Here is a 24,991-nt window from a genome sequence, read left to right on the forward strand (position 1 = left end):
AACCTCTCCTGTGAGTCCAGTTTTAGATTCCGTTGCTTCCATTCAGGTTTAATGTATACCTTGGACATTCTTATTGACGATGAAACACAGAAATTGCATTCGAATTTAATACTAAAGGCACAATGCCGACATACGTACAGGAGGACTGACACTCAAACTTTCTATGATTTGAACCTCTCCTGTGAGTCCAGATTTAGATTCCGATGCTTCACTTCAGGTTAACTGTATCCCATGGATCTTCTTATTGAAGATGAAGCACAGATTTTGCATCCGAATTTAATACAAAAGGCGCAATGCCGACTTAAGTACAAGAGGACTGACACTCTAACTTTCTATGATTTGAACCTCTCCTGTAAGTCCAATTTTAGATTCCGAAGCTACACTTCAGATTTACTGTATACCTTGGACCTTCTTATTGGCGATGAAGCACAGAAATAGCATCCGAATTTAATACAAAAGGCACAATGCCGACTTAAGTACAAGAGGACTGACACTCTAAGTTTCTATGATTTGAACCACCCCTGTGAGTCCAGTTTTAGATTCCGATGCTTCACTTCAGGTTTACTGTATCTCTTGGACCCTCTTATTGACGATGAAACACAGAAATTGCATCCGAATTTAATACAAAAGGCACAATGCCGACTTAAGTACAAGAGGACTGACACTTTAACTTTCAATGATTTGAACTTCTCCTGTGAGACCAGTTTTAGATACCGATGCTTCACTACAGGATTACTGTATACCTTGGACCTTCTTATTGACGATGAAACACAGAAATTGCATCCGAATTTAATACAAACTTCACAATGCCGACTTAAGTACAAGAGGACTGACACTCTAACTTTCTATGATTTGTACCTCTCCTGTGAGCCCAGTTTTAGATTCCGATGCTTCACTTCAGGTTTACTGTATACCTTATATCTACTTATTGACGAGGAAACACAGAAATTACATCCGAATTTAATACATAAGACACAATGCCGACTTAAGTACAAGAGGACTGAAACTCTAACTTTCTATGATTTGAACCTCTCCTGTGAGTCCTGTTTTAGAATCCGATGCTTCACTTCAGGTTAACTGTATCCCATGGACCTTCTTATTGACGATGAAACACAGAAATTGTATCCGAATTTAATACAAAATTCACAATGCCTACTTAAGTACAAGAGGACTGACACTCTAACTTTCTATGATTTGTACCTCTCCTGTGAGTCCAGTTTTGGATTCCGATGCTTCACATCAGGTTTACTGTATACCTTGGATCTACTTATTGACGATGAAACACAGAAATTGCATCCGAAATTAATACATAAGGTACAATGCCGACTTAAGTACAAGAGGACTGACACTCTAACATTCTATGATTTGAACCTCTCCTGTGAGTCCAGTTTTAGAATCCGATGCTTCACTTCAGGTTAACTGTATGCCATGGACCTTCTTATTGACGATGAAACACAGAAATTGTATCCGATATTAATACAAAAGGCACAATGCCGACTTAAGTACAAGAGGACAGACACTCTAACTTTCTACGATTTGTACCTCTCCTGTGAGTCCAGTTTTAGATTCCGGTGCTTCACTTCAGGTTTACTGTATACCTTGGACTATCTTATTGACGATGAAGCACAGAAATTGCCTCCCAATTTAATACAAAAGGTACAATGCCGACTTAAGTACAAGAGGACTGACACTCTAACTTACAATGATTTGAACCTCTCCTGTGAGTCCAGTTTTAGATTCCGATGCTTTACTTCAGGTTTACTGTATACCCTGGACTGTCTAATTGACGATGTAGCACAGAAATTGCCTCCCAATTTAATACAAAAGGCACAATGCCGACTTAAGTACAAGAGGACTGACACTCCAACTTTCTATGATTTGAACCTCTCCTGTGAGTCCAGTTTTAGATTCCGATGCTTCACTTGAGGTTTACTGATTCCCTTGGACCTTCTTATTGACGATGAAGCATAGAAGTTGCTTGCGGATTTAATACAAAAGGCACAACGCCGACTTACGAACAAGAGGACTGACACTCTAACTTTCTATGATTTGAACCTCTCCTGTGAGTCCAGTTTTAGATTCCGAAGCTTGACTTCAGGTTTACTGTATACCTTGGACTTTCTTACTGACGAGGAAGCATAGAAATAGCATCCGAATTTAATACAAAAGGCACAATGCCGACTTAAGTACAAGAGGACTGACACTCTAATTTTCTATGATTTGAACCTCCTCTGTGAGTCCAGTTTTAGATTCCGATGCTTCACTTCAGGTTTACTGTATCTCTTGGACCCTCTTATTGACGATGAAACACAGAAATTGCATCCGAATTTAATACAAAAGGCACAATGCCGACTTAAGTACAAGAGGACTGACACTTTAACTTTCAATGATTTGAACCTCTCCTGTGAGACCAGTTTTAGATACCGATGCTTCACTACAGGTTTACTGTATACCTTGGACCTTCTTATTGACGATGAAACACAGAAATTGCATCCGAATTTAATACAAACTTCACAATGCCGACTTAAGTACAAGAGGACTGACACTCTAACTTTCTATGATTTGTACCTCTCCTGTGAGCCCAGTTTTAGATTCCGATGCTTCACTTCAGGTTTACTGTATACCTTATATCTACTTATTGACGAGGAAACACAGAAATTACATCCGAATTTAATACATAAGGCACAATGCCGACTTAAGTACAAGAGGACTGACACTCTAACTTTCTATGATTTGAACCTCTCCTGTGAGTCCTGTTTTAGAATCCGATGCTTCACTTCAGGTTAACTGTATCCCATGGACCTTCTTATTGACGATGAAACACAGAAATTGTATCCGATATTAATACAAAAGGCACAATGCCGACTTAAGTACAAGAGGACTGACACTCTAACTTTCAATGATTTGAACCTCTCCTGTGAGTCCAGTTTTAGATTCCGATACTTCACTTCAGGTTTACTGTATACCTTGGACCTTCTTATTGACGATGAAGGACAGAAATTGCATCCGAATTTAATACAATCGGCACAATGAAGACTTAAGTTCAAAAGGACTGACACTCTAACTTTCTATGATTTGAACCTCTCCTGTGAGTCCAGTTTTAGAACCCGATGCTTCACTTCAGGTTTACTGTATACCTTGGACCTTCTTATTGACGATGAAGCACAGAAATTGCATCCGAATTTAATACAGAAGGCACAATGCCGACGTAAGTACAAGAGAACTGACACTCTAACTTTCTATGATCGGAACCTCTCCTGTGAGTCCAGTTTCAGAATCCGATGCTTCACTACAGGTTTACCGTATACTTTGGACGTTCTTATTGACGATGAAGCACAGAAATTGCATCGGAATTTAATACAAAAGGTACAATGCCGACTTAAGTGCAAGACGACTGACACTCTAACTTACTATGATTTGAACCTCTCCTGTGAGTCCAATTTTAGATTCCGATGCTTTACTTCAGGTTCACTGTACACCTTGGACTATCTTAATGACGATGAAGCACAGAAATTGCCTCCCAATTTAATACAAAAGGCACAATGCCGACTTATGTACAAGAGGACTGACACTCTAACTTTCTATGATTTGAGCCTCTCGTGTGAGTCCAGTTTTAGATTCCAATGCTTCACTTTTGGTTAACTGTATCCCTTGGACCTTCTTATTCACGATGAAGCACAGAAGTTGCATGCGGATTTAATACAAAAGGCACAATGCCGACTTACGTACAAGAGGACTGACACTCTAACTTTCTATGATTTGAACCTCCCCTGTGAGTCCAGTTTTAGATTCCGATGCTTCACTTCAGGTTTACTGTATCTCTTGGACCTTCTTATTGACGATGAAGCACAGAAATTGCATCCGAATTTAATACAAAAGGCACAATGCCGACATAAGGACAAGAGGACTGACACTTTAACTTCCAGTGATTTGAAAATCTCCTGTGAGTCCAGATTTAGATTCCGATGCTTCACTTCAGGTTTACTGTATACCTTGGACCTTCTTATTGACGATGAAGCACAGAAATTGCCTCCCAATTTAATACAAAAGGTACAATGCCGACTTAAGTACAAGAGGACTGACACTCTAACTTACAATGATTTGAACCTCTCCTGTGAGTCCAGTTTTAGATTCCGATGCTTTACTTCAGGTTTACTGTATACCCTGGACTATCTAATTGACGATGTAGCACAGATATTGTATCCCAATTTAATACAAAAGGCACAATGCCGACTTAAGTACAAGAGGACTGACACTCCAACTTTCTATGATTTGAACCTCTCCTGTGAGTCCAGTTTTAGATTCCGATGCTTCACTTCAGGTTTACTGATTCCCTTGGACCTTCTTATTGACGATGAAGCATAGAAGTTGCATGCGGATTTAATACAAAATGCACAACGCCGACTTACGAACAAGAGGACTGACACTCTAACTTTCTATGATTTGAACCTCTCCTGTGAGTCCAGTTTTAGAACCCGATGCTTCACTTCAGGTTTACTGTATAACTTGGACCTTCTTATTGACGATGAAGCACAGAAATTGCATCCGAATTTAATACAGAAGGCACAATGCCGACTTAAGTACAAGAGGACTGACACTCTAACTTTCTATGATCGGAACCTCTCCTGTGATTCCAGTTTCAGAATCCGATGCTTCACTTCAGGTTTACCGTATACTTTGGACGTTCTTAACGACGATGAAGCACAGAAATTGCATCGGAATTTAATACAAAAGGTACAATGCCGACTTAAGTACAAGACGACTGACACTCTAACTTACTATGATTTGAACCTCTCCTGTGAGTCCAGTTTTAGATTCCGATGCTTCACTTCTGGTTAACTGTATCCCTTGGACCTTCTTATTCACGATGAAGCACAGAAGTTGCATGCGGATTTAATACAAAAGTCACAATGCCGACTCACGTACAAGAGGACAGACACTCTAACTTTCTATGATTTGAACCTCCCCTGTGAGTCCAGTTTTAGATTCCGATGCTTCACTTCAGGTTTACTGTATCTCTTGGACCTTCTTATTGACGATGAAACACAGAAATTGCATCCGAATTTAATACAAAAGGCACAATGCCTACTTAAGTACAAGAGGACTGATACTCTAACTTTCTATGATTTGTACCTCTCCTGTGAGTCCAGTTTTAGAACCCGATGTTTCACTTCAGGTTTACTGTATAACTTGGACCTTCTTATTGACGATGAAGCACAGAAATTGCATCCGAATTTAATACAAAAGGCACAATGCCGACTTAAGTACAAGAGGACTGATACTCTAACTTTCTATGATTTGAACCTCTCCTGTGAGTCCAATTTTAGATTCCGAAGCTTCACTTCAGGTTTACTGTATACCTCGGCCTTCTTATTGACGATGAAGCACAGAAATTGCATCGGAATATAATACAAAAGGTACAATGCCGACTTAAGTACAAGACGACTGACACTCTAACTTACTATGATTTGAACCTCTCCTGTGAGTCCAATTTTAGATTCCGATGCTTTACTTCAGGTTTACTGTACACCTTGGACGATCTTAATGACGATGAAGCACAGAAATTTCCTCCCAATTTAATACAAAAGGCACAATGCCGACTTATGTACAAGAGGCCTGACACTCTAACTTTCTATGATTTGAGCCTCTCGTGTGAGTCCAGTTTTAGATTCCGATGCTTCACTTCTGGTTAACTGTATCCCTTGGACCTTCTTATTCACGATGAAGCACAGAAGTTGCATGCGGATTTAATACAAAAGGCACAATGCCGACTTACATACAAGAGGACTGACACTCTAACTTTCTATGATTTGAACCTCTCCTTTGAGTCCAGTTTTAGATTCCGTTGCCTCCCTTCAGGTTTAATGTATACCTTGGACATTCTTATTGACGATGAAACACAGAAATTGCATTCGAATTTAATACTAAAGGCACAATGCCGACATGAGTACAGGAGGACTGACACTCAAACTTTCTGTGATTTGAACCTCTCCTGTGAGTCCAGATTTAGATTCCGATGCTTCACTTTAGGTTTACTGTATACCTTGGACCTTCTTATTGACGATGAAGGACAGATATTGGATCCGAATTTAATACAATCGGCACAATGATGACTTAAGTTCAAAAGGACTGACACTCTAACTTTCTATGATTTGAACCTCTCCTGTGAGTCCAGTTTTAGAACCCGATGCTTCACTTCAGGTTTACTGTATAACTTGGACCTTCTTATTGACGATGAAGCACAGAAATTGCATCCGAATTTAATACAGAAGGCACAATGCCGACTTAAGTACAAGAGGACTGACACTCTAACTTTCTATGATCGGAACCTCTCCTGTGATTCCAGTTTCAGAATCCGATGCTTCACTTCAGGTTTACCGTATACTTTGGACGTTCTTATTGACGATGAAGCACAGAAATTGCATCGGAATTTAATACAAAAGGTACAATGCCGACTTAAGTACAAGACGACTGACACTCTAACTTACTATGATTTGAACCTCTCCTGTGAGTCCAGTTTTAGATCCCCGATGCTTCACTTCAGGTTTACTGTATAACTTGGACCTTCTTATTGACGATGAAGCACAGAAATTGCATCCGAATTTAATACAAAAGGCACAATGCCGACTTAAGTACAAGAGGACTGACACTCTAACTTTCTATGATTGGAACCTCTCCTGTGAGTCCAGATTCAGATTCTGATGCTTCACTTCAGGTTTACTGTATACCTTGGACGTTCTTATTGACGATGAAGCACAGAAATTGCATCGGAATTTAATACAAAAAGTACAATGCCGACTTAAGTACAAGAGGACTGATACTCTAACTCACTATGATTTGAACCTCTCCTGTGAGTCCAATTTCAGATTCCGAAGCTTCACTTCAGGTTTACTGTATACCTTGGCCTTCTTATTGACGATGAAGCACAGAAATTACATCGGAATTTAATACAAAAGGTACAATGCCGACTTAAGTACAAGACGACTGACACTCTAACTCACTATGATTTGAACCTCTCCTGTGAGTCCAATTTTAGATTCCGATGCTTTACTTCAGGTTTACTGTACACCTTGGACTATCTTAATGACGATGAAGCACAGAAATTGCCTCCCATATTAATACAAAAGGCACAATGCCGACTTATGTACAAGAGGACTGACACTCTGACTTTCTATGATTTGAGCCTCTCGTGTGAGTCCAGTTTTAGATTCCGATGCTTCACTTCTGGTTAACTGTATCCCTTGGACCTTCTTATTCACGATGAAGCACAGAAGTTGCATGCGGATTTAATACAAAAGGCACAATGCCGACTTACGTACAAGAGGACTGGCACTCTAACTTTCTATGATTTGAACCTCCCCTGTGAGTCCAGTTTTAGATTCCGATGCTTCACTTCAGGTTTACTGTATCTCTTGGACCTTCTTATTGACGATGAAACACAGAAATTGCATCCGAATTCAATACAAAAGGCACAATGCCGACATAAGAACAAGAGGACTGACACTTTAACTTCCAATGATTTGAAAATCTCCTGTGAGTCCAGATTTAGATTCCGATGCTTCACTTCAGGTTTACTGTATACCTTGGACCTTCTTATTGACGATGAAACACAGATATTGCATCCGAATTTAATACAAATTTCACAAAGCCGACTTAAGTACAAGAGGACTGATACTCTAACTTTCTGTGATTTGTACCTCTCCTGTGAGTCCAGTTTTAGAACCCGATGCTTCACTTCAGGTTTACTGTATAACTTGGACCTTCTTATTGACGATGAAGCACAGAAATTGCATCCGAATTTAATACAGAAGGCACAATGCCGACTTAAGTACAAGAGGACTGACACTCTAACTTTCTATGATCGGAACCTCTCCTGTGATTCCAGTTTCAGAATCCGATGCTTCACTTCAGGTTTACCGTATACTTTGGACGTTCTTATTGACGATGAAGCACAGAAATTGCATCGGAATTTAATACAAAAGGTACAATGCCGACTTAAGTACAAGACGACTGACACTCTAACTTACTATGATTTGAACCTCTCCTGTGAGTCCAGTTTTAGATTCCGATGCTTCACTTCTGGTTAACTGTATCCCTTGGACCTTCTTATTCACGATGAAGCACAGAAGTTGCATGCGGATTTAATACAAAAGTCACAATGCCGACTTACGTACAAGAGGACAGACACTCTAACTTTCTATGATTTGAACCTCCCCTGTGAGTCCAGTTTTAGATTCAGATGCTTCACTTCAGGTTTACTGTATCTCTTGGACCTTCTTATTGACGATGAAACACAGAAATTGCATCCGAATTTAATACAAAAGCACAATGCCGACTTAAGTACAAGAGGACTGATACTCTAACTTTCTATGATTTGTACCACTCCTGTGAGTTCAGTTTTAGATCCCCGACGCTTCACTTCAGGTTTACTGTATAACTTGGACCTTCTTATTGACGATGAAGCACAGAAATTGCATCCGAATTTAATACAAAAGGCACAATGCCGACTTAAGTACAAGAGGACTGACACTCTAACTTTCTATGATTGGATCCTCTCCTGTGAGTCCAGTTTCAGTTTCCGATGCTTCACTTCAGGTTTACTGTATACCTTGGACGTTCTTATTGACGATGAAGCACAGAAATTGCATCGGAATTTAATACAAAAAGTACAATGCCGACTTAAGTACAAGAGGACTGATACTCTAACTTTCTATGATTTGAACCTCTCCTGTGAGTCCAATTTTAGATTCCGAAGCTTCACTTCAGGTTTACTGTATACCTTGGCCTTCTTATTGACGATGAAGCACAGAAATTACATCGGAATTTAATACAAAAGGTACAATGCCGACTTAAGTACAAGACGACTGACACTCTAACTTACTATGATTTGAACCTCTCCTGTGAGTCCAATTTTAGACTCCGATGCTTTACTTCAGGTTTACTGTACACCTTGGACTATCTTAATGACGATGAAGCACAGAAATTGCCTCCCATATTAATACAAAAGGCACAATGCCGACTTATGTACAAGAGGACTGACACTCTAACTTTCTATGATTTGAGCCTCTCGTGTGAGTCCAGTTTTAGATTCCGATGCTTCACTTCTGGTTAACTGTATCCCTTGGACCTTCTTATTCACGATGAAGCACAGAAGTTGCATGCGGATTTAATACAAAAGGCACAATGCCGACTTACGTACAAGAGGACTGACACTCTAACTTTCTATGATTTGAACCTCCCCTGTGAGTCCAGTTTTAGATTCTGATGCTTCACTTCAGGTTTACTGTATCTCTTGGACCTTCTTATTGACGATGAAACACAGAAATTGCATCCGAATTCAATACAAAAGGCACAATGCCGACATAAGAACAAGAGGACTGACACTTTAACTTCCAATGATTTGAAAATCTCCTGTGAGTCCAGATTTAGATTCCGATGCTTCACTTCAGGTTTACTGTATACCTTGGACCTTCTTATTGACGATGAAACACAGATATTGCATCCGAATTTAATACAAAATTCACAATGCCGACTTAAGTACAAGAGGACTGATACTCTAACTTTCTGTGATTTGTACCTCTCCTGTGAGTCCAGTTTTAGAACCCGATGCTTCACTTCAGGTTTACTGTATAACTTAGACCTTCTTATTGACGATGAAGCACAGAAATTGCATCCGAATTTAATACAAAAGGCACAATGCCAACTTAAGTACAAGAGGACTGACACTCTAACTTTCTATGATTGGAACCTCTCCTGTGAGTCCAGTTTCAGATTCCGATGCTTCACTTCAGGTTTACTGTATACCTTGGACGTTCTTATTGACGATGAAGCACAGAAATTGCATCGGAATTTCATACAAAAAGTACAATGCCGACTTAAGTACAAGAGGACTGATACTCTAACTTTCTATGATTTGAACCTCTCCTGTGAGTCCAGTTTTATATTCCGATGCTTCACTACAGGGTAACTGTATCCCTTGGACCTTCTTATTGACGATGAAGCACAGATTTTACATCCGAATTTAATACAAAAGGCACAATGCCGACCTAAGTACAAGATGACTGACACTTTAACTTTCTATGATTTGAACCTCTCCTGTGAGTCCAATTTTAGATTCCGAAGCTTCACTTCAGGTTTACTGTATACCTTGGCCTTCTTATAGACGATGAAGCACAGAAATAGCATCCGAATTTAATACAAGAGGCACAATGCCGACTTAAGTACAAGAGGACCGATACTCTAAGTTTCTATGATTTGAACCTCCCCTGTGAGTCCAGATTTAGATTCCGATGCTTCACTTCAGGTATACTGTATCTCTTGGACCGTCTTATTGACGATGAAACACAGAAATTACATCCGAATTTAATACAAAAGGCACAATGCCGACTTAAGTACAAGAGGACTGACACTTTAACTTTCAATGATTGGAACCTCTCCTGTGAGTGCAGTTTTAGATTCCGATGCTTCACTTCAGGTTTACTGTATACCTTGGACCTTCTTATTGACGATGAAACACAGAAATTGCATCCGAATTTAATACAAAATACACAATGCCAACTTAAGTACAAGAGGACTGACTCTCTAACTTTCTATGATTTGTACCTCTCCTGTGTGTCCAGTTTTGGATTCCGATGCTTCACTTCAGGTTTACTGTATACCTTGGAACTACTTATTGACGACGAAACACAGAAATTGCATCCGAAATTAATACATAAGGCACAATGCCGACTTAAGTACAAGAGGACTGACACTCTAACTTTCTATGATTTGAACCTCTCCTGTGAATCCAGTTTTAGAATCCGATGCTTCACTTCAGGTTAACTGTATCCCATGGACCTTCTTATTGACGATGAAACACTGAAATTGTATGCGATATTAATACAAAAGGCACAATGCCGACTTAAGTACAAGAGGACTGACACTCTAAATTTCTATGATTTGTACCTCTCCTGTGAGTCCAGTTTTAGATTCCGATGCTTCACTTCAGGTTTACTGTATTACTTGGACTATCTTATTGACGATGAAGCACAGAAATTGCCTCCCAATTTAATACAAAACGTACAATGCCGACTTAAGTACAAGAGGACTGACACTCTAACTTACTATGATTTGAACCTCTCCTGTGAGTCCAGTTTTAGATTCCGATGCCTTACTTCAGGTTTACTGTATACCTTGGACTATCTTAATGACGATGAAGCACAGAAATTGCCTCCCAATTTAATACAAAAGGCACAATGCCGACTTAAGTACAAGAGGACTGACACTCCAATTTTCTATGATTTGAACCTCTCCTGTGAGTCCAGGTTTAGATTCCGATGCTTCACTTCAGGTTTACTGATTCCCATGGACCTTCTTATTGACGATGAAGCACAGAAGTTGCATGCGGATTTAATACAAAAGGCACAACGACGACTTACGTACAAGAGGACTGACACACTGACTTTCTATGATTTGAACCTCCCCTGTGAGTCCAGTTTTAGATTCCGATGCTTCACTTCAGGTTTACTGTATCTCTTGGACCTTCTTATTGACGATGAAACACAGAAATTGCATACGAATTTAATACAAAAGGCACAATACCGACTTAAGGTCAAGAGGACTGACACTCTAACTTTCTATGATTTGAACCTCTCCTGTGAGTCCAGTTTTAGATTCCGATGCTTCACTTCAGGTTTACTGTATACCTTGGACCTTCTTATTGACGATGCCGACTTAAGTACAAGAGGACTGACACTATAACTTTCTATGATTTTAACCTCTCCTGTGAGTCCAGTTTTAGATTCCGATGCTTTACTTCAGGTTTACTGTATACCTTGGACCTTCTTATTGACGAAGAAGCACAGAAATTGCATCCGTATTTAATACAAAAGGCACAATGCCGACTTAAGTACAAGAGGACTGACACACTAACTTTCTATGATTGGAACCTCTCCTGTGAGTCCAGTTTCAAATTCCGATGCTTCACTTCAGGTTTACTGTATACCTTGGACGTTCTTGTTGACAATGAAGCACAGAAATTGTATCGGAATTTAATACAAAAGGTACATTGCCGACTTAAGTACAAGAGGACTGACACTCTAACTTACTGTGATTTGAACCTCTCCTGTGGGTCCAGTTTTTGATTCCGATGCTTTACTTCAGGTTTACTGTATACCTTGGATTATCTTAATGACGATGAAGCACAGATATTGCCTCCCAATTTAATACAAAAGGCAAAATGCCGACTTAAGTACAAGAGGACTGACACTCTAACTTTCTATGATTTGAACCTCTCGTGTGAGTCCAGTTTTAGATTCCGATGCTTCACTTCAGGTTTACTGGTTCCCTTGGACCTTCTTATTGACGATGAAGCACAGAAATTGTATCCGATATTATTACAAAAGGCACAATGCCGACTTAAGTACAAGAGGACTGACACCCTAACTTTCTATGATTTGTACCTCTCCTGTGAGTCCAGTTTTAGATTCCAATGCTTCACTTCAGGTTTACTGTATACCTTGGATCTACTTATTGACGATGAAACACAGAAATTGCATCCGAATTTAATACATAAGGCACAATGCCGACTTAAGTACAAGAGGACTGACACTCTAGCTTTCTATGATTTGAACCTCTCCTGTGAGTCCAGTTTTAGAATCCGATGCTTCACTTCAGGTTAACTGTATCCCATGGACCTTCTTATTGACGATGAAACACAGAAATTGTATCCGATATTATTACAAAAGGCACAATGCCGACTTAAGTACAAGAGGACTGACACCCTAACTTTCTATGATTTGTACCTCTCCTGTGAGTCCAGTTTTAGATTCCGATGCTTCACTTCAGGTTTACTGTATACCTTGGACGTTCTTATTGACGATGAAGCACAGAAATTGCATCGGAATTTAATACAAAAAGTACAATGCCGACTTAAGTACAAGAGGACTGATACTCTAACTTTCTATGATTTGAACCTCTCCTGTGAGTCCAATTTTAGATTCCGAAGCTTCACTTCAGGTTTACTGTATACCTTGGCCTTCTTATTGACGATGAAGCACAGAAATTACATCGGAATTTAATACAAAAGGTACAATGCCGACTTAAGTACAAGACGCCTGACACTCTAACTTACTATGGTTTGAACCTCTCCTGTGAGTCCAATTTTAGATTCCGATGCTTTACTTCAGGTTTACTGTACACCTTGGACTATCTTAATGACGATGAAGCACAGAAATTGCCTCCCATATTAATACAAAAGGCACAATGCCGACTTATGTACAAGAGGACTGACACTCTAACTTTCTATGATTTGAGCCTCTCGTGTGAGTCCAGTTTTAGATTCCGATGCTTCACTACTGGTTAACTGTATCCCTTGGACCTTCTTATTCACGATGAAGCACAGAAGTTGCATGCGGATTTAATACAAAAGGCACAATGCCGACTTACGTACAAGAGGACTGACACTCTAACTTTCAATGATTTGAACCTCCCCTGTGAGTCCAGTTTTAGATTCCGATGCTTCACTTCAGGTTTACTGTATCTCTTGGACCTTCTTATTGACGATGAAACACTGAAATTGCATCCGAATTCAACACAAAAGGCACAATGCCGACATAAGAACAAGAGGACTGACACTTTAACTTCCAATGATTTGAAAATCTCCTGTGAGTCCAGATTTAGATTCCGATGCTTCACTTCAGGTTTACTGTATACCTTGGACCTTCTTATTGACGATGAAACACAGATATTGCATCCGAATTTAATACAAAATTCACAATGCCGACTTAAGTACAAGAGGACTGATACTCTAACTTTCTGTGATTTGTACCTCTCCTGTGAGTCCAGTTTTAGAACCCGCTGCTTCACTTCAGGTTTACTGTATAACTTGGACCTTCTTATTGACGATGAAGCACAGAAATTGCATCCGAATTTAATACAAAAGGCACAATGCCGACATAAGTACAAGAGGACTGACACTCTAACTTTCTATGATTGGAACCTCTCCTGTGAGTCCAGTTTCAGATTCCAATGCTTCACTTCAGGTTTACTGTATACCTTGGACGTTCTTATTGACGATGAAGCACAGAAATTGCATCGGAATTTCATACAAAAAGTACAATGCCGACTTAAGTACAAGAGGACTGATACTCTAACTTTCTATGATTTGAACCTCTCCTGTGAGTCCAGTTTTATATTCCGATGCTTCACTACAGGGTAACTGTATCCCTTGGACCTTCTTATTGACGATGAAGCACAGATTTTACATCCGAATTTAATACAAAAGGCACAATGCCGACCTAAGTACAAGATGACTGACACTTTAACTTTCTATGATTTGAACCTCTCCTGTGAGTCCAATTTTAGATTCCGAAGCTTCACTTCAGGTTTACTGTATACCTTGGCCTTCTTATTGACGATGAAGCACAGAAATAGCATCCGAATTTAATACAAAAGGCACAATGCCGACTTAAGTACAAGAGGACCGATACTCTAAGTTTCAATGATTTGAACCTCTCCTGTGAGTGCAGTTTTAGATTCCGATGCTTCACTTCAGGTTTACTGTATACCTTGGACCTTCTTATTGACGATGAAACACAGAAATTGCATCCGAATTTAATACAAAATACACAATGCCAACTTAAGTACAAGAGGACTGACTCTCTAACTTTCTATGATTTGTACCTCTCCTGTGTGTCCAGTTTTGGATTCCGATGCTTCACTTCAGGTTTACTGTATACCTTGGATCTACTTATTGACGATGAAACACAGAAATTGCATCCGAAATTAATACATAAGGCACAATGCCGACTTAAGTACAAGAGGACTGACACTCTAACTTTCTATGATTTGAACCTCTCCTGTGAATCCAGTTTTAGAATCCGATGCTTCACTTCAGGTTAACTGTATCCCATGGACCTTCTTATTGACGATGAAACACAGAAATAGTATGCGATATTAATACAAAAGGCACAATGCCGACTTAAGTACAAGAGGACTGACACTCTAAATTTCTATGATTTGTACCTCTCCTGTGAGTCCAGTTTTAGATTCCGATGCTTCACTTCAAGTTTACTGTATACCTTGGACTATCTTATTGACGATGAAGCACAGAAATTGCCTCCCAATTTAATACAAAACGTACAATGCCGACTTAAGTACAAGAGGACTGACACTCTAACTTACTATGATTTGAACCTCTCCTGTGAGTCCAGTTTTAGATTCCGATGCTTTACTTCAGGTTTACTGTATACCTTGGACTATCTTATTGACGATGAAGCACAGAAATTGCCTCCCAATTTAATACAAAAGGCACAATGCCGACTTAAGTACAAGAGTACCGACACTCCAATTTTCTATGATTGGAACCTCTCCTGTGAGTCCAGGTTTAGATTCCGATGCTTCACTTCAGGTTTACTGATTCCCATGGACCTTCTTATTGACGATGAAGCACAGAAGTTGCATGCGGATTTAATACAAAAGGCACAACGACGACTTACGTACAAGAGGACTGACACACTGACTTTCTATGATTTGAACCTACCCTGTGAGTCCAGTTTTAGATTCCGATGCTTCACTTCAGGTTTACTGTATCTCTTGGACCTTCTTATTGACGATGAAACACAGAAATTGCATACGAATTTAATACAAAAGGCACAATACCGACTTAAGGTCAAGAGGACTGACACTCTAACTTTCTATGATTTGAACCTCTCCTGAGAGTCCAGTTTTAGATTCCGATGCTTCACTCAGGTTTACTGTATACCTTGGACCTTCTTATTGACGATGCCGACTTAAGTACAAGAGGACTGACACTCTAACTTTCTATGATTTTAACCTGTCCTGTGAGTCCAGTTTTAGATTCCGATGCTTTACTTCAGGTTTACTGTATACCTTGGACCTTCTTATTGACGATGAAGCACAGAAATTGCATCCGAATTTAATACAAAAGGCACAATGCCGACTTAAGTACAAGAGGACTGACACACTAACTTTCTATGATTGGAACCTCTCCTGTGAGTCCAGTTTCAAATTCCGATGCTTCACTTCAGGTTAACTGTATACCTTGGACGTTCTTGTTGACAATGAAGCACAGAAATTGTATCGGAATTTAATACAAAAGGTACATTGCCGACTTAAGTACAAGAGGACTGACACTCTAACTTACTATGATTTGAACCCCTCCTGTGGGTCCAGTTTTAGATTCCGATGCTTTACTTCAGGTTTACTGTATACCTTGGATTATCTTAATGACGATGAAGCACAGATATTGCCTCCCAATTTAATACAAAAGGCAAAATGCCGACTTAAGTACAAGAGGACTGACACTCTAACTTTCTATGATTTGAACCTCTCGTGTGAGTCCAGTTTTAGATTCCGATGCTTCACTCAGGTTTACTGGTTCCCTTGGACCTTCTTATTGACGATGAAGCACAGAAGTTGCATCCGGATTTAGTACAATGGGCACAATGCCGACTTACATACAAGAGGACTGACACTCTAACTTTCTATGATTTGTACCTCTCCTGTGAGTCCAGTTTTAGATTCCAATGCTTCACTTCAGGTTTACTGTATACCTTGGATCTACTTATTGACGATGAAACACAGAAATTGCATCCGAATTTAATACATAAGGCACAATGCCGACTTAAGTACAAGAGGACTGACACTCTAACTTTCTACGATTTGAACCTCTCCTGTGAGTCCAGTTTTAGAATCCGATGCTTCACTTCAGGTTAACTGTATCCCATGGACCTTCTTATTGACGATGAAACACAGAAATTGTATCCGATATTATTACAAAAGGCACAATGCCGACTTAAGTACAAGAGGACTGACACCCTAACTTTCTATGATTTGTACCTCTCCTGTGAGTCCAGTTTTAGATTCCGATGCTTCACTTCAGGTTTACTGTAGACCTTGGACTATCTTATTGACGATGAAGCACAGATATTGCATCCCAATTTAATACAAACGGTACAATGCCGACTTAAGTACCAGAGGACTGACACTCTAACTTACTATGATTTAAACCTCTCCTGTGAGTCCAGTTTTAGATTCCGATGCTTTACTTCAGGTTTACTGTATACCTTGGACTATCTTATTCACGATGAAGCCCAGAAATTGCCTCCCAATTTAATACAAAAGGCACAATGCCGACTTAAGTACAAGAGGACTGACACTCCAACTTTCTATGATTTGAACCTCTCCTGTGAGTCCAGCTTTAGATTCCGATGCTTCACTTCAGGTTTACTGGTTCCCTTGGACCTTCTTGTTGACGATGAAGCACTGAAGTTGCATGCGGATTTAATACAAAAGGCACAATGCCGATTTACGTACAAGAGGACTGACACTTAAACTTTCTATGATTTGGACCTCTCCTGTGAGTCATGTTTTACATTCGTTTGCTTGACTTCAGGTTTACCGTATACCTTGTTCCTTCTTATTGACGATGAAACACAGAAATTGCATCCGAATTTAATACAAAAGGCACAATGCCGACTTAAGTACAAGAGGACTGACACTCAAACTTTCTATGATTTGAACCTCTCCTTCGTGTCCAGTTTTAGATTCCGATGCTTCACTTCTGGTTAACTGTATCCCTTGGACCTTCTTATTGACGATGAAGCACAGATTTTGCATCCGAATTTAATACAAAATTCACAAAGACGACTTATGTGCAAGAGGACTGACACTCTAACTTTCTATGATTTGAATCTCTCCTGTGAGTCCAGTTTTAGATTCCGAAGCTTCACTTCAGGTTTACTGTATACCTTGGACTTTCTTATTGACGATGAAGCACAGAAATAGCATCCGAATTTAATACAAAAGGCACAATGCCGACTTAAGTACAAGAGGACTGACACTCTAACTTTCTATGATTTGAACCTCCCCTGTGAGTCCAGTTTTAGATTCCGATGCTTCACTTCAGGTTTACTGTATCTCTTGGACCTTCTTATTGCCGATGAAACACAGAAATTGCATCCGAATTTAATACAAAATTCACAATGCCGACTTAAGTACAAGAGGACTGACACTCTAACTTTCTATGATTTGTACCTCTCCTGTGAGTCCAGTTTTATGTTCCGATGCTTCAATTCAGGTTTACTGTATACCTTGGACTTTCTTATTGACGATGAAGCACAGAAATTGCATCCGAATTAAATACAAAATTCACAACGCCGACTTAAGTACAAGAGGACTGACACTCTAACTCCCTATGATTTGAACCTTGCCTGTGAGTCCAGTTTTAGATTCCGATGCTTCACTTCAGGTTTGCTGTATCCCTTGGACCTTCTTATTGACGATGAATCACAGAAATTGCATCCGAATTTAATACAAAGTCACAATGCCGACTTAAGTACTAGAGGACACACACTCTAACTTTCTATGATTTGAACCTCTCCTGTGAGTCCAGTTTTAGATTCCGATGCTTCACTTCAGGTTTACTGTATACCTTGGAGCTTCTTATTGACGATGAAGCACAGAAATTGCATCCGAATTTAATACAATTGGCACAATGCTGACTTCAGTACAAGAGGACTGACACTCTAACTTTCTATGATTTGAACCAGTTTTAGATTCCGATGCTTCACTTCAGGTTTACTGTATCTCTTGGACCCTCTTATTAACGAAAAAAACGGAAATTGCATCCGAATTTAAAACAAAAGGCACAATGCCGACTTAAGTACAAGAGGACTGACACTCCTACTTTCTATGATTAGAACCTCTCCTGTGAGACCAGTTTTAGATTCCGATGCTTCACTTCAGGTTGACTGTATCCCATGAACCTTCTTTTCGACGAAGAAACACCAAAATTGCATCCGAATGTAATACAAAAGGCACAATGCCGACTTAAGTACAAGAGGACTGAGACTCAAACTTTCTATGATTTGAAACTCTCCTGTGAGTCCAATTGTAGATTCCGATGCTTCATTTCAGGTTTACTGTATCCCTTGGACCTACTTATTGACGATGAAGCACAGATTTTGCATCCTAATTTAATACGAAATTCACAATGCCGACTTAAGCACAAGAGGACTGACACTCTAATTATATATCATTAGAACCTCTCGTGTAAGTCCAGTTTTAGATTCCGATCCTTCACTTCAGGTTTACTGTATCTCTTGGACCCTCTTATTGACGATGAAAAACGGAAATTGCCTCCGAATTCAATTCAAAGGCACAATGCCGACTTAAGTACATGATGACTGACACTCCTACTTTCTATGATTAGAACCTCTCCTGTGAGTCCAGTTTTAGATTCCGATGCTTTACTTCAGGTTTGCTGTATCCCTTGGACCTTCTTATTGACGACGAGACACAGAAATTGCATCCGAATTCAATTCAAAGGCACAATGCCGACTTAAGTACAAGAGGACTCACACTCTAACTTTCTATGATTTGTACCTCTCCTGTGAGTCCAGTTTTAGATTCCGATGCGTCACTTCAGGTTTTCTGTATACCTTGTACTTTCTTATTGACGATGAAGCACAGAAATTGGCTCCCAATTTAATACGAAAGGTACAATGCCGACATAAGTACAAGAGTACTGACACTCTAACTTACTATGATTTGAACCTCTCCTGTGAGTCCAGTTTTAGATTCCGATGCTTCACATCAGGTTTACTCTATCCCTTGGACCTTCTTATTGACGTTGAAGCACAGATTTTGCATCCGAATTTAATACAAAATTCATAATTCCGACTTAAGTACAAGAGGACTGACACTCTAACTTTCTACGACTTGAAAATCTCCTGTGAGTCCAGTTTTAGATTCCGTTGCTTCACTTCAGGTTTACTGTATACCTTAGGCATTCTTATTGACCAAGAAGCACAGAAATTGCATCCGAATTTAATACAAAAGGCACAATGCCAACTTAAGTTCAAGATTACTGACACTCTAACTTTCTATTATTTGAACCTCTCCTGTGAGTCCAGTTTTAGATTCCGATGCTTCACTTCAGGTTTACTGATTCAATAGGACCTTCTTACTGACGATGAAGCACAGAAATTGCATCCAGAATTAATTACAAAAAGCACAATGCCGACTTAAGTACAAGAGGACTGACACTCTAACTTTCAATGATTTGAACTTCTCCTGTGAGTTCAGTTTAAGATTCCGATGCTTCACTTCAGGTTTACTGTATACCTTGGACCTTCTTATTGACAATGAAACACAGAAATTGCATCCGAATTTAATACAAAAGCACAATGCCGAATTAAGTACAAGAGGACTGACACTCTAACATTCTATGATTTGAACCTCTCCTGTGAGTCCAGTTTTAGATTCCGATGCTTTACTTCAGGTTTGCTGTATCCCTTGGACCTTCTTATTGACGACGAGACACAGAAATTGCATCCGAATTCAATTCAAAGGCACAATGCCGACTTAAGTACAAGAGGACTCACACTCTAACTTTCTATGAATTGTACCTCTCCTGTGAGTCCAGTTTTAGATTCCGATGCGTCACTTCAGGTTTTCTGTATACCTTGTACTTTCTTATTGACGATGAAGCACAGAAATTGGCTCCCAATTTAATACGAAAGGTACAATGCCGACATAAGTACAAGAGTACTGACACTCTAACTTACTATGATTTGAACCTCTCCTGTGAGTCCAGTTTTAGATTCCGATGCTTTACTTCAGGTTACTGTGTACCTTGGACTGTCTTATTCACGATGAAGCACAGAAATTGCCTCCCAATTTAATACAAAAAGCACAATGCCGACTTAAGTACAAGAGGACTGACACTCCAACTTTCTATGATTTGAACCTCTCCTGTGAGTCCAGTTTTAGATTCCGATGCTTCACTTCTGGTTAACTGTATCCCTTGGACCTTCTTATTGACGATGAAGCACAGATTTTGCATCCGAATTTAATACAAAATTCACAGTGCCGACTTATGTGCAAGAGGACTGACACTCCTACTTTCTATGATTATAACCTCTCCTGTGAGCCCAGTTCTGGATTCCGATGCTTCACTTCAGGTTTACTGTATCCCATGAACCTACTTTTTGACGATGAAACACCAAAATTGCATCCGAATGTAATACAAAAGGCACAATGCCGACTTAAGTACAAGAGGACTGAGACTCTAACTTTCTATGATTTGAAACTCTCCTGTGAGTCCAGTTGTAGATTCCGATGCTTCATTTCAGGTTTACTGTATCCCTTGGACCTTCTTATTGACGATGAAGCACAGATTTTGCATCTAAATTTAATACAAAATTCACAATGCCGACTTAAGCACAAGAGGACTGACACTCTAACTATCTATGATTTGAACCTCTCCTGTAAGTCCAGTTTTAGATTCCGATGCTTCACTTCAGGATTTCTGTATCCCTTGAACCTTCTTATTGACGATGAAACACAAATATTGCATCCGAATGTAATACAAATGGCACAATGCTGATTTAAGCACAAGAGGACTGACACTCTAACTTTCTATGATTTGAACCTCTCCTGTGAGTCCAGTTTTAGATTCCGATGCTGCACTTCAGGTTTACTCTATCTCTTGGACGTTCTTATTGACGTTGAAGCCTAAGATTTTGCATCCGAATTTAATACAAAAGGCACAATGCCGACTAAAGTACAAGACGACTGACACTCTAACTTACTGTGATTTTAACCTCTCCTGTGAGTCCAGTTTTAGATTCCGATGCTTCACTTCAGGTTTACTGTCTACCTTGGAGCTTCTTATTGTCAATGAAACACAGAAATTGCATCGGAATATAATACAATTGGCACAATGCCGAATTAAGTACATGACGACTGACACTCAAACTTTCTAATATTTGAACCTCTCCTGTGAGTATAGTTTTGGATTCCGAAGCTTCACTTCTGGGTTACTGTATCCCTCGGACCTTCTTATTGTCGATGAAACACAGAAATTGCATCCGAATTTAATACAAAAAGCACAATGCCGACTGAAGTACAAGAGGACTGACTCTCTAACTTCCTATTATTTGAACCTCCCCAGTGAGTCCACTTTTATATTCCGATTCTTCAATTCAGGTTTACTGTATACCTTGGACCTTCTTATTGACGATGAAGCACAGAAATTGCATCCGAATTTAATACAAAAGGCATCATGCTGACTTAAGTTCAAAAGGACCGACACTCTAACTTTCTATGATTTGAACCTCTAATGTGAGTTAGTTTTAGATTCCGATGCTTCACTTCAGGTTTACTGTATACCTTGGAGCTTCTTATTGACGATGAAGCACAGAAATTGCATCCGAATTTAATACAATTGGCACAATGCCTACGTAAGTACAAGAGAACTGACACTCTTACTTTCTATGTTTTGAACCTCTCCTGTGAGTCCAGATTCAGATTCCGATGCTTCTCTTCACATTCACTGTATCTCTTGGACCCTCCTATTGACGAAGAAAAACGGAAATTGCATCCGAATTTAATACACAAGGCACAATGCCGACTTAAGTACAAGAGGACTGACACTCCTACTTTCTATGATTAGAACCTCTCCTGTGAGCCTAGTTTTAGATTCCGATGCTTCACTTCAGGTTTACTGTATCCCTTGGACCTTCTTATTGACGATGAAATACAAAAATTGCATCCGAATGTAATACAAAAGGCACAATGCCCACTTAAGTACAAGAGGACTGAGACTCTAACTGACTATGAGTTGAACCTCTCCTATGAGTCCAGTTGTTGATTCCGATGCTTCACTTCAGGTTTACTGTACCCCTTGGACCTTCTTATTGACGATGAAGCACAGATTTTGCATCCGAATTTAATACAAAATTCACAATGCCGCCTTAATCACAAGAGGCCTGCACTCTAACTTTCTATGATTTGAACCTCTCCTGTGAGTCCAGTTATAAATACCGATGCTTTACATAGGGTTTACTGTATCCCTAGGACATTCTTATTGACGATGAAACACAGAAATTGCATCTGCATTTGATACAAATGGCACAATGCCGACTTAAGTACAAGAGGACTGACACTCTAATTTTCTATGACTTGAACCTCTCCTGTGAGTCCAGTTTTAGATTCCGATGCTTCACATCTGGATTACTGTATCCCTTGGACCTTCTTATTCACGATGAAACACAAAAATTGCATACGAATTTAATACAAAAGGCACTATGCCGACTTAAGTACAAGAGGACTGACACTCTAACTTTCAATGATTTGAACCTCTCCTGTGAGTCCAGTTTTAGATTCCGATGCTTCACTTCAGGTTTACTGTAAACCTTGGACCTTCGTATTGACGATGAAACACAGATATTACAAACGAATTTAATACTAAAGGCACAATGCCGACTTAAGTACAAGAGGACTGACACTCTAACTTTCTATGATCTGAACCTCTCCTGTGAGTCCAGTTTTAGATTCCAAAGCTTCACTTCTGGTTTACTGTATCCCTTGGACCTTCTTACAGACGATGAAACACGGAAATTGCATCCGAATTTAATACAAAAGGCACTATGCCGACTTAAGTACAAGAGGACTGACACTCTAAATTACTATGATTTGATCCTCTCCTGTGAGTCCAGTTTTAGATTCCGAAGCTTCACTTCAGGTTTACTGTATCCCTTGGACCTTCTTACTGACGATGAAACACAGAAATTGCATCCGAATTTAATACAAAAGGCACAATGCTGACTTAAGTACAAGAGGACTGACAATCCTACTTTCCATGATTTGAACCTCTCCTGTGAGTCCAGTTTTAGTTTCCGATGCTTCACTTCAGGTTTACGGTATACCTTGGACCTTCTTATTGACGATGAAACACAGAAATTGCATCCGAATTTAATACAAAAAGCACAATGCCGACTGAAGTACAAGAGGACTGACACTCTAACTTCCTATTATTTGAACCTCCCCAGTAAGTCCAGTTTTATATTCCGATGCTTCAATTCAGGTTTACTGTATACCTTGGACCTTCTTTATGACGATGAAGCACAGAAATTGCGTCCGAATTTAATACAAAAAGCATAATGCCGAATTAAGTTCAAAAGGACCGACACTCTAAGTTTCTACGATTTGAACCTCTCCTGTGAGTCCAGTTTTAGATTCCGATGCTTCACTTCAGGTTTACTGTGTACCTTGGAGCTTCTTATTGACGATGAGGCACAGAAATGGCATCCAAATTTAATACAATTGGCACAATGCCGACGTAAGTACAAGAGGACTGACACTCTTACTTTCTATGATTTGAACCTCTCCTGTGAGTCCAGTTTTAGATTCCGATGCTTCACTTCACATTTACTGTATCTCTTGGACCCTCTTATTGACGATGAAAAACGGAAATTGCATCCGAATTTAATACAAAAGGCACAATGCCGACTTAAGTACAAGAGGACTGACACTCCTACTTTCTATGATTAGAAACAGTCCTGTGAGCCTAGTTTTAGATTCCGATGCTTCACTTCAGGTTTACTGTATCCCTTGGACCTTCTTATTGACGATGAAACACAAAAATTGCGTCCGAATGTAATACAAAAGGCACAATGCCGACTTACGTACAAGAGGATTGAGACTCTAACTTTCTATGATTTGAACCTCTCCTATGAGTCCAGTTGTTGATTCCGATGCTTCACTTCAGGTTTACTGTACCCCTTGGACCTTCTTATTGACGATGAAGCACAGATTTTGCATCCGAATTTAATACAAAATTCACAATGCCGACTTAAGCACAAGAGGACTGACACTCTAACTTTCTATGATTTGACCTCTCCTGTGAGTCCAGTTATAAATACCGATGCTTTACTTAGGGTTTACTGTATCCCTTGGACATTCTTATTGACGATGAAACACAGAAATTGCATCCGAATTTAATACAAATGGCACAATGACGACTTAAGTACAAGAGGACTGACACTCCAACTTTCAATGATTTGAACCTCTCCTGTGAGTCCAGTTTTAGATTCCGATGCTTCACTTCAGGTTTACTGTAAACCTTGGACCGTCGTATTGACGATGAAACACAGAAATTGCATCCGAATTTAATACAAAAGGCACAATGCCGACTTAAGTACAA

Source organism: Schistocerca americana, chromosome 3 (genome assembly GCF_021461395.2).
Source record: "Schistocerca americana isolate TAMUIC-IGC-003095 chromosome 3, iqSchAmer2.1, whole genome shotgun sequence".
NCBI classification, from domain to species: Eukaryota; Metazoa; Arthropoda; class Insecta; order Orthoptera; family Acrididae; genus Schistocerca; species Schistocerca americana.